The following is a 12,106-nucleotide window of genomic DNA, read 5'->3' as shown; positions in this document are numbered from 1 at the left end:
GGGAGGCAGGACTAACTGTTAAGGCTAAGAAGTGTCAAATAGGCCTAAACAGAGTGACTTACCTTGGACACCAGGTGGGTCAAGGAACTATCAGCCCCCTACAGGCCAAAGTGGATGCTATCCAAAAGTGGCCTGTCCCAAAGTCAAAGAAACAGGTTCAATCCTTCTTAGGCTTGGCCGGTTATTACAGACGATTTGTACCGCACTACAGCCAAATCGCTGCCCCACTGACAGACCTAACCAAAAAGAAACAGCCAAATGCTGTTCAGTGGACCGGAAAGTGTCAGAAGGCCTTTAACAAGCTTAAAGCGACACTCATGTCTGACCCTGTACTAAGGGCCCCAGACTTTGACAAACCGTTCCTAGTAACCACAGATGCATCCGAGCGTGGTGTGGGAGCAGTTTTAATGCAGAAAGGACCTGATCAAGAATTCCACCCTGTAGTGTTTCTCAGCAAAAAACTGTCTGAGAGGGAAAGCAACTGGTCAGTCACTGAAAAAGAATGTTATGCCATTGTCTACGCTCTGGAAAAGCTACGCCCATATGTTTGGGGACGGCGTTTCCACCTGCAAACCGACCATGCTGCACTGAAGTGGCTTCACACCATCAAAGAAACTAACAAAAAACTTCTTCGGTGGAGTTTAGCTCTCCAAGATTTTGATTTCGACATCCAACACATCTCAGGAGCTTCTAACAAAGTGGCTGATGCACTATCCCGTGAAAGTTTCCCAGAATCAACTGGTTAAAATCGTCCTTGAGATGTGGAAAATATTGTTAGTCTTTATGTACTTGGTAGTATATTTAGAGATGCATGTGTCTTATTAACTCTGTTTTTCCTAGAGCTCCAGGAAGAAATCCCAGCCAGTGTTTCACCCTAGCTGAGATTTGGGGGGCGTGTCATAAATATAAAGGGAAGGGTAAAACCCTTTGAAATCCCTCCTGGCCAGGGGAAAGCTCCTCTCACCTGTAAAGGGTTAAGAAGCTAAAGGTAACCTCGCTGGCACCTGACCAAAATGACCAATGAGGGGACAAGATACTTTCAAAAGCTGGGAGGAGGGAGAGAAACAAAGGGTCTGTGTCTGTCTGTATGCTGTGCTTGGCCAGGGATAGACCAGGAATGGAGTCTTAGAACTTTTAGTAAGTAATCTAGCTAGGTATGTGTTAGATTATGATTTCTTTAAATGGCTGAGAAAAGAATTGTGCTGAATAGAATAACTATTTCTGTCTGTGTATCTTTTTTGTAACTTAAGGTTTTGCCTAGAGGGGTTCTCTATGTTTTTTAATCTAATTACCCTGTAAGATATCTACCATCCTGATTTTACAGGGGGGATTTCTTTATTTCTATTTACTTCTATTTTCTATTAAAAGTTTTCTTGTAAAAAACTGAATGCTTTTTCATTGTTCTCAGATCCAAGGGTTTGGGTCTGTGGTCACCTATGCAAATTGGTGAGGCTTTTTATCCAACATTTCCCAGGAAAGGGGGGGTGCAAGTGTTGGGAGGATTGTTCATTGTTCTTAAGATCCAAGGGTCTGGGTCTGTAGTCACCTAGGCAAATTGGTGAAGCTTTTTACCAAACCTTGTCCAGGAAGTGGGGTGCAGGGTTTTGGGAAGTATTTTGGGGGGAAAGACGCGTCCAAACAGCTCTTCCCCAGTAACCAGTATTAGTTTGGTGGTGGTAGCGGCCATTCCAAGGACCACGGGTGGAATACTTTGTACCTTGGGGAAGTTTTGACCTAAGCTGGTAAAGATAAGCTTAGGAGGTTTTTCATGCAGGTCCCCACATCTGTACCCTAGAGTTCAGAGTGGGGGAGGAACCTTGACAACTCCAAAGCCTTTGCAAAAGGTTTCTGGGGAGGGCAGCCTTATTCCGTCCACCATGGTAGGACACTTTACCACACCAGGTCAGTAGCACGTACTCGGGAATCATTGTAGAACAAAGCATTGCAGTGTATGTTTGCTGGCATTCAAACAACATCCGTTCTTTATCTCTCTGGTCACCTGGTTGAAATAGGGTGCTTTTCTTAAGGAGACATTCAGAGGTGCCCGTTCCTGCTGGGCTGTTTGCCTGTGTCTGAACAGAAATGTTCCCCACTGTTAGCTATGGGGAGGGGAGAGGGGCTAGCCAGATGCTGGGGAGAGGCAAAATGCGACCTTGGAACGAAAGCACATTTGCTGTGTATGTAATGTTAACAGCAAGGTTAAGCGTGAAAGAGTATACCCATTGTTGTATAAAATGTGTCTTTTTAAATACCACTACCTCTTTTTTTTTTCTCCACCAGCTGCATTTGTTTCAAGGATCTTCTCCTTCCCAGAGGCTAGTGAAGATTAGAAGGCGAAAAAAATGCACTCATGATGAAATGTTCTCTGAGCTCATGCTGTCCTCCCACACTGACACAGCACAGACGAATACGTGGAGGCAGACAATGTCAGAGTGCAGGAAAGCACAAAATGACCAGGAGGAGAGGTGGTGGGCTGAAGAGAGTAAGTGGCGGGCTGAAGAGAGGGCTGAAGCTGAAAGGTGGCGACAGCGTGATGAGAGGAGGCAGGATTCAATGCTGAGGCAGCTGGAGGATCAAACCAATATGCTCCAGCGTATGGTTGAGCTGCAGGAAACGCAGCAAGAGCACAGACTGCCGCTACAGCCCCTGTGTAACCAACCACCCTCCTCCCCAAGTTCCATATCCTCCTCACCAGACACCCAAGAACGCTGTGGGGGGCCTCCGGCCACTCCACCCCAGAGGATTGCCCAAGCAACAGAAGGCTGGCATTCAATAAGTTTTAAAGTTTTAAACTTTTAAAGTGCTGTGTGGCCTTGTCCTTCCCTCCTCCACCACCCCTCCCGGGCTACCTTGGCAGTTATCCCCCATTTGTGTGATGAATTAATAAAGAATGCATGAATGTGAAGCAACAATGACTTTATTGCCTCTGCAAACGGTGATCAAAGGGAGGAGAGGAGGGTAGTTAGCTTACAGGGAAGTAGAGTGAACTAAGGGGCGGGGGGTTTCATCAAGGAGAAACAAACAGAACTTCCACACCGTAGCCTGGCCAGTCATGAAACTCGTTTTCAAAGCTTCTCTGATGCGTACCGTGCTCTCCCGTGCTCTTCTAACCGCCCTGGTGTCTGGCTGTGTGAAACCAGTAGCCAGGCAATTTGCCTCAACCTCCCACCCCGCCATAAACGTCTCCCCCTTACTCTCACAGGTATTGTGGAGCACACAGCAAGCAATAATAACAGTGGGAATATTGGTTTCGCTGAAGTCTAACTGAGTCAGTAAACTGCGCCAGCGTGCTTTTAAATGTCCAAATGCACATTCTACCATCATTCTGCACTTGCTCAGCCTTTAGTTGAACAGCTCCTGACTACTGTCCAGGCTGCCTGTGTACGGTTCATGAGCCATGGCATTAAGGGGTAGGGTGGGTCCCCAAGGATAACTTTAGGCATTTCAACATGCCCAACCGTTATTTTCTGGTCTGGGAATAAAGTCCCTTCTTGTAGCTTTTGAAACAGACAAGAGTTCCTGAAGATGCGAGTGTAATGTATCTTTCCCGGCCATCCCACGTTGATGTTGGTGAAACATCCCTTGTGATCCACCAGTGCTTACAGCACTATTGAAAAGTACCCCTTGCGGTTTATGTACTCGGCGGCTTGGTGCTCCGGTGCCAAGATAGGGATATGGGTTCCGTCTATGGCCCCACCACACTTAGGGAATCCCATTGCAGCAAAGACTTCCACTATGACCTGCACATTTCCCAGGGTCACTACCCTTGATATCAGCAGATCTTTGATTGCATCACAGCAGCCCCCACAGTAGATTTGCCCACTCCAAATTGATTCCCGACTGACCAGTAGCTGTCTGGCGTTGCAAGCTTCCGCAGGGCTATTGCCACTTGCTTCTCAACTGTGAGGGCTGCTCTCATCTTGGTATTCTTGCGCTTCAGGGCAGGGGAAAGCAAGCCACAAAGTTCCATGAAAGTGCCCTTACGCATGCGAAAGTTTCGCAACCACTGGGAATCGTCCCAGACCTGCAACACTATGCGGTCCCCACCAGTCTGTGCTTGTTTCCCGAGCCCAGAATCAGTGTTCCACCTCATGAACCTACCCCATTAGCACTATGATGCCCACGTTGCCAGGGCCCATGCTTTGAGAGAAGTCTGTGTCCATGTCCTCATCACTCACGTCACCATGCTGACCTCGCCTAATCTCCCGGTATCACTTTGCCAGGTTCTGGTGCTGCATATACTGCTGGATAATGCACGTGGTGTTTAATGTGCTCCTAATTGCCAAAGTGATCTGAGCAGGCTCCATGCTTGCCGTGGTATGGCGTCTGCGCAGTAAAAAGGCGCGGAACGATTGACTGCCATTGCCCTGACAGAGGGAAGGGTGACTTACGACATGGCTTACAGGGTTGGCTTACAGGGAATTAAAATCAACAAAGGGGGTGGCTTTGTGAGAAACTGAATGGCCCCCTCAAGGATAGAACTCAAAACCTCAAGGACAGAACTCAAAACTGGGTTTAACAAGCCGTTGATTTCACAGAGGGAAGGAGGGAGGGAGGAGAAAATGAATACAAAACAAATCTGGTCTATTTCTTGTTCTGAGCCACTTCATCTATCTTTATACAGCTTGTTGGCAGCAGACTGTGCAGTACGACTGCTAGCCATCATCATCTCCTGGGTGCTCGGCAGAAGACAGTGCAGTGTGACGACTAGCCATCATCTTCTGCTGGCTGGAGATTAAAAGACAGTGCACTGCCGGTAGGACTGAATCGCAACGAGACGAAACAAGGGAAATGACCTGGCTGAGTCACTCCCATGTTTGCCCAGGAACCCAGTTAAAAGAGCACCCAGTACTATGTTGATGACTGCTACCAGTCATACTGCACTGTCTGCTGCCAAAAGGCAATTAACTGCTGCTGTGTAGCAATGCAGTACCACATCTGCCAGCACCCAGGAAACATACGGTGATGGTTAGCTGAGCGGGCTCCATGCTTGCCGTGGTATGGCGTCTGCACAGGTAACTCAAGAAAAAAGGCGCGAAACAATTGTCTGCCCTTGCTTTCACAGAGGGAGGGAGGGAACGGGGGCCTGACGATATGTACCCAGAACCACCCGCGACAATGTTTTAGCCCCATCAGGCACTGGGATTTCTACCCAGAATTCAAATGGGTGGCAGAGACTGCGGGAACTGTGGGATAGCCACCCACAGTGCAATGCTCTGGAAGTCGACGGTTGCCTCGGTACTGTGGACACACTCCGCCGACTACATGCACTTAGAGCATTTGTGTGGGGACATACACAATCAACTGTATAAAAACGCTTTCTACAAAACCGACTTCTATAAATTCAACTTAATTTCGTAGTGTAGACGTACCCTAAGAGGAGGATAGCCACATCTGTCCAGGAGCCCCGGATCGACCTCACCGAGGTCTGCCAGGAGCACTCAGGAGATGTACAACAGCTATCAGTCCTACTTCATCGTCTGCTGCAAAGGCAAGGAGCTACTGCTGTGTAGCAATGCAGTACCGCATCTGCCAGCAGCACCCAGGAGACTTACGGTGACAGTGAGCTGAGCGGGCTCCATGCTTGCCATGGTATGGCGTCTGCATGGGTAACCCAGGATAAAAGGTGCAAAATGATTGTCTGCCGTTGCTTTCACGGAGGAAGGGAGAGGAGCCTGAGGACACGTACCCAAAACCACCTGCGACAATGTTTTTGCCCCATCAGGCACTGGGGGTTTAACCCAGAATTCCAATGGGCAGCAGAGACTACGGGAACTGTGAGATAGCTACCCTCAGTGCACTGCTCCGTAAATCAATGCTAGCCACAGTAGTGAGGACGCACTCCGCCAACTTAATGTGCTTAGTGTGGACATATGCAATTGACTGTATAAAATTCGTTTCTAAAAATCAACTTCTATAAAATCGACCTAATTTCGTAGTGTAGACAGGGCCTTAGTCCTTAATACTTCCTGCTATGGACAAAACTTGATGTTTCAGAGAAAGTAAGGTTATGTAATGGGTTTCCCAACCTTACTGCCATAGACTATGGGTGGGATATTCAAAAGTCCTCCGTATTGGTCTCTCTGATGTCAGTTGTGGTCTCTCTGATGTCAATGGGAGCAGAGTTAGGCTGCTTTTAAAAATGTTATCCTATAAATGCAGAATCTCCTTCCAGTGTAAATATATAGCCTGGAAGCCTGTATTAATTTAGATACTATGCTGTGGCTAATCACCGATTCATCAGTATTTCTTGATAGCTTTCATATAGGTGAGTGTATTGTAATGATATTTTCTCCTAGATTGTGTTTTCCTCTTATGTATATTAACATTTTTATAGCGGAAAAGAATTCATAAAAATATCTTACAAAAAATTTAGGCTACAGAATGTTGTGATACAAATTAGCCTGGATATTTGTAATTGCAGCATTCATAGTGCCTAGGAGAAAATACTGTTCCAGTAGGGCTTGAGCTAGCATGCTAACAATAGCAGTGAGAACGTTGTGGCTTAGGCTGTCAGGTTCCCCAGCTTTAGATCTGGAGCCACACCGCTATTTTTTAGCGTACTAGCTCAAGTCTGTCTATCCAGGCTGAGTGGGTGGCACAGTTCTCCCACTATGGTTATTTCTTCACTGCAGCTGGAAGCAAAAGTATAATGATAGTATGTATTAACTTCCAGCCTAGCACATCATAGCCTGCGATTTTGCAGGTCATGGAATGCCAGCATTCAGTATCAAGAAGCCATATTTTTCCTTGGCAGCTGAAAGCATTAATTCCCATGACGTGATAACACAATCATGTTATCTTGTGATGCTGAGAAGATAATGCATGTCTCCATTGTGACTTTTATATCTTGCCCAATTTTTGTTTTCAAAGATTCTGATTTTAAATGAAGTGTGACAAACATGATTATTAATAAATAATGGAGTACTATTACACACCTATTGATAGGAGAGTCCAAAACTGTACCGATTATGACCAAAACCTGCATTTGGATCACAGAAAGCTCTGTGTAGACACCCTGCGATTTTGCAGGTCATGGAATGCCAGCATTCAGTATCAAGAAGCCATATTTTTCCTTGGCAGCTGAAAGCGTTAATTCCCATGACGTGATAACACAATCATGTTATCTTGTGATGCTGAGGAGATAATGCATGTCTCCATTGTGACTTTTATATCTTGCCCAATTTTTGTTTTCAAAGATTCTGATTTTAAATGAAGTGTCTACACAGAGCTTTCTATGATCCAAATGCAGGTTTTGGTCATAATCAGTACAGTTTTGGACTCTCCTATCAATAGGTGGGTAATAGTACTCCATTATTTATTAATAATCATGTTTGTCACAGTTTCAGGATTAACTGCACCTTTGACACACACATTCCCAGTCTTCCTTGAGGGCACCCACTTAAGATTTTAGGCTTTCCACCTGTCGTTTCTCTAGGAATGGAGATTCATGTGTCCCTCCCTTCAGTTGGGGGTTTTAGGCTTGGAGTCCTTCTACACCTCACTACAATTTCCCAGGAGGTCTGATCAGTGTCTAGCATCTGGGTTTAACTCTCTTTCTTCAGAAGATAACACAGTATATGCCAATTACCAGCCAACCTTCACAAAGCAAACCATTTATTCTTAGGGCAAAAGCATTTACAGAGAAAACACATGAGAGAACCTCCATGTATGCTAAAAGTGTACCAGAGGTCATCCCCAAATCCAACATAGGGCTCTCGTAGGTGTCAGTCTTTTAAACTGGGTTGCAGCTACCAATGCAGAGTACTAAAATATTCCGTCTAGAAGTGGGGTACTAGAACATCAGAGTAGGGGTACACAAGTATTCCAGGGTTTGTTCTTGAAAGGGGTTTAGCAAGGTTGTGTCATATCTCTGCCAGGCCAGAGACAGTGGGGAGTGAGAAGCTCTTGATGATCTAGTCAAAGTCACACCCCTTGGGACAATGGGTTTGTTCTAGCGGGGAGAAGACCCTTCCTCCTCTTGTCTGAAGGGATGGGGGTTGGGAGTAATGTGAAGTTACCAGAAGCTTCACAGCTTTGGATGGAGTCCTGGGGTGAGTTTAAGTCCTGGGCAGTCTGAAGGGTCAGCAGTGTGCCCAAGGGGCTTGGTGGCTGGACAGTGGGTTCCAACACTGAGGTGGGAGTACCAGGGCTGCCCAAGGGATTCAGGGGGCCTGGGGTCTTTGGCGGTGGGGGTCCTTCCACTTCGGGGCACTTCACGAAAGACATGGAGTGGAAGGACCCCCGCCGCCGAAAACTCTCGTGGGGGCTCCTGAAAACTCTCGTGCGGGCCTCTGCGGGGCCCGGGGCCTGGGGCAAATTGCTCCACTTGCCCCCCCCCCGGGGCATCTCTGGGGAGTACCAGACATTAGGTCTGCAAGCTGAGGGTGTTCCTAGTGATCCTGAGAGTGGGGCACTGGCTGGACTCCATTCAGGCTCCAGGAGCTTGAAACACCCCAGGGATCCAGAGTGGCAGAGGCTTGGATTCCCCTCGCAGCAGGCCTAGTGGGTAGCCAGGAAGGGGCAGGAACTCACTAGGATCAGTCATGGTTTATTACAATAATGTCTAGGGACCAACTAAGATTGGACCCTATTATGTTAGGCTCTGCACAAACACAGAATCCGTGCCCCTAACCCATGACTTGTCTATTCAACAAAATAATTTCCTGAACTCTTTTGCATCATCTCTCAGAGCTCTGGAACAGCTCCCGATGATTGATTATGTATACTGCTTTAAACTTGATCCAAACTGTCAGTGCCTATGCTTAGAAATACTGGCCTAGCTCCATACACATGTTTTCCTATGTCTTATCACAGATTATAGAAACTAGAAAATATAAGATGGAAAAAGATCTATTATCTTGTCCCTCCCCCTGTCAGTTCAGGAATGTTCCCTACAATATATTTTGGAGTATCTTTTCCTGTTTAGTTTTAAGTGACCTTCAGGCTTCCGTCAGACTATTTTGTAGTCCATTGCTGGGAAAAAATTTCAGATCGCCTACATTTTTACTTTGTTCGGTTTCATCCCACTATTTCTAATTGTTGTCCTTGCTTTTACTGCTACATAAAGGACCTGGATCCCTTTAGGTTTTGGCTTCTTGGGAAGTGTGAAATAACTCTGGAGTTAGGTGCTGTGGAAAATCCTAAAATAGATAGGAAGTATAAGTGGGACACAGTAGGTAGAACATTAGTGAATATTTTGGAGCTATGCCGCATGGATCTGTCTCCAACTTAAAACAAATTTTATGTTGTTTCTTCAAGGAATAAGCTTTCTTCCTATTATTCCACTTACTGCCCATACAACCCACCTCTGCTTCAAAATTCAGTGGATAGAATTTTTCCTGTAAATATTAGTCTTTTTTCCATCCTTCCATCTATTTTTAATCCATTGCTTTAAAAAAAACATTGCCATGTATGTTCCATGTTTGCATTCAGGCCCATACCCTTTGACCCTGTTCTGATAGAGCCTCTTGTCTTCCAAATCATTCTGCTCCACCACCATCCCCCTCAGAAAGAGTCCAGTGGAAAGGCCACCCTAATTAACAAGCAGTGTTATCTAGATAATCTCATTAGACTTCATAATCCTGATTAAAATGTGCAGCCAACAACAAATGACAGTGTGTGGCTAAAAGAGTTTCATAGGACTGCAATTTTTAATTGTAATTCTCAGACAGTAAAGTAGTGCCTTTTACATTCAAGGGATCTTAAAAGTTAGCACTGTAAAAATAATAATAATTTAGAGACCAGTTATGCAGTGGCTATTCAGGCAACTACAGTGTCTATGATCTTCCGTAGTATTTTATACACAGCCTTCGACAGTAGGTACATTACTGTATCTAATCTAGCTATCATATTTATATGATGCCTATCACCTTGGTTATCAGACCTGCTTATTTTGTGGAGAGAATATTGGCTGGGACACTGGGAATATTACACATTTCCTACTGCTGTAGAACAACTAAAATGACAACTTTAACAGTGCAGTATCCCTTAATGCACTCATGCTACATCCCCTTCTACGCTTTGCAGCTGAGGCTACAATCGCTTTGCTCTGCAATGTATCCTGAAGAGGTGCTTTCGAGCTCAGCATTTGGTACAGTGACATCCGGTCACCACTTGCTCTGCTGCTGGCTGTGCTCTCTTGGAGGTTGGAGCTTTCCCTTTACTATTCTGATAGTTGCTGGCTCAGGGGAAGAAAAGTTAATGTTCTTTGAATCTTCACCCCCATGTTGGGGAGGACTTGTCTATAGGCCCAAGTCAGAGCAGGAGAAGAACGGTGCCTTGCATAGCTGACATCTCAACAACAAATGCAGAGCAAGAACCATTCTGTCTAGGGAGGGCAGTTCTGGGCTGGACTTTTTTCAGTGAAGAAAAAGCAAGCAGGCTATATAGGGGAGAAACTCTGAGTGGAACTTCAGGCAGACCCCTTTGGAATATTGAGACTTTGGTCCTCATCCTCATTTCCTGTGCTTCTGATAGAATTTCCACTGGTCTTTGGCCCCCACCCCTAGCAAACATCCAGCCATTCCTTCTCCTGAACACCAAGACAATGAAATGCTAATCATCCTTACACCAAACCATGGCTTTCCTATAAGCTGCTGTTTGCTGATCTTTGCCAAGTAGTCTTATGTATGCTAAGCTTTCTATCTGCTTTCCAAGTCTGAGAACTTTATCTTCTCCCTTCACTACTGCAGGAAGAGTAAACCTGCTGAGACATCTGATCATAACACTGACAGCTATTGTGTGCAATATTTTGTTACTGCCTTTTCAGATGATTTGTTAGTTGTTGGACTAAATTCACCCCCAGTGAACTCCACTGATATCCATGAAGTTCTGCCAGGATGGATTTGTCCACTGTATTTAATCAGCTCTTGTACCAGCTCCGGCTGACAGCTATACTGACCTTTCAGTCACCTATCAAAGCACTGATGAAACATCTGCTTGCTATTCCCTAATCAGAGAATTATTCCTTTTGGGGGTCTCTTTGTAGTTTTCCTCACTTCTATGATTCTGATTTGTAAAAGTTTGGCACAAAATAATGCAACTGCACCAGACCTGCTATAGAACTTCATTTCTCAGCGTGTTCCATTAAATCTAAACTTCAAAGTAGTATACCTTAGACTATGTGCATCTTAAGATGCATGTCAGTTTCATGACGTAACGGAGTTCCTGATGAATATGGAACAGCCTTTATTTCTCATTCTTTGAATTCTTTAAAAAAGCACTGACAACAGATGGTTTAAAAAGCATGTGGGGAACTGGAATGCATTGGGGGATTGGTAATGGCATACAGAACCTTTCACCTCTAGGTCACCAGATCAAATCCAAACAAGATCGGTAGTGACTGCAAGTCATTGCTATCTGATTACTGTTTGGTGGCCTATGAGAAATGAGTTGGTGGTGTCCGTGTTGTTCCTACTGGACAAATGTCCACATCACTAATTGATACTAATTTGTATCCTGACAGCCAATATCCTCAAAGAAGACAAGGACTTATTGGGGAAGAGATTGAACACTGTCTCTGTAAGGAGGTTAAGTAAACCGATGAGTAGCTTATATTGCTATTATCTGCACGGTACTAGTTTTGTATATTGCTACTACCTGCACTGTACCTGCTCTATAGAGACAGCTGAGCACTTCAGTACTGAAAACAATTAGTCCAGCCTCTTTCCAAGAACCAAATTCACACCAACAAATAGTATCTGGCTACATAATGGTGCAGTGGTCACTGCAGTGCTTGTGCATGTTCCAGTGCCCCTATTGTGACCCTCCGCTCTTTAAGGAAAGCGTATTGCGGGGGATTCATGTGACTGTGTCAAGACTGTATAAACTAGTCTGACCTCTAGTATAACACAGGCCATAGAACTTCCCCAGCATAATTTTGAGAGCGAGTCTTTTAGCAAAACATCCAATTTTGATTTTAAAATCACCCATGATAAAGAATCCACCGTGACCCTTTTTAAACTGTTCCAGTAGTTAATCAGCCTCACTGTTAAAAATTTACGGTTCTGAAGAAAGAGTCCTTGATGTTGGAAGGGAAAGAGGGCCATTGAGAGACCAGAGGTCAGATCTAAACTCTTGCTTTCCACCACAGGAGCTGGGAGGC

The 12,106-nt window shown here is 45.2% G+C and overlaps 1 long non-coding RNA gene across 1 annotated transcript in view; it reads left to right on the top strand.

Annotated features, from left to right (window-relative positions):
* The window catches only part of LOC144264535 (uncharacterized), a 46,710-nt gene extending 44,376 nt beyond the window's left edge, over positions 1–2,334 (top strand). The window contains exon 3 of the long non-coding RNA XR_013346065.1: positions 2,281–2,334. This is a non-coding gene — a long non-coding RNA (uncharacterized LOC144264535). The remainder of the gene's footprint in view (positions 1–2,280) is intronic.
* The last annotated feature ends 9,772 nt before the right edge of the window (positions 2,335–12,106 follow it).

Source organism: Eretmochelys imbricata, chromosome 5 (genome assembly GCF_965152235.1).
Source record: "Eretmochelys imbricata isolate rEreImb1 chromosome 5, rEreImb1.hap1, whole genome shotgun sequence".
Lineage (NCBI taxonomy): Eukaryota > Metazoa > Chordata > Testudines > Cheloniidae > Eretmochelys > Eretmochelys imbricata.
The sequence above is the reverse complement of the archived record's forward strand: the minus strand, read 5'-3'. Positions and strand labels throughout refer to the sequence as shown.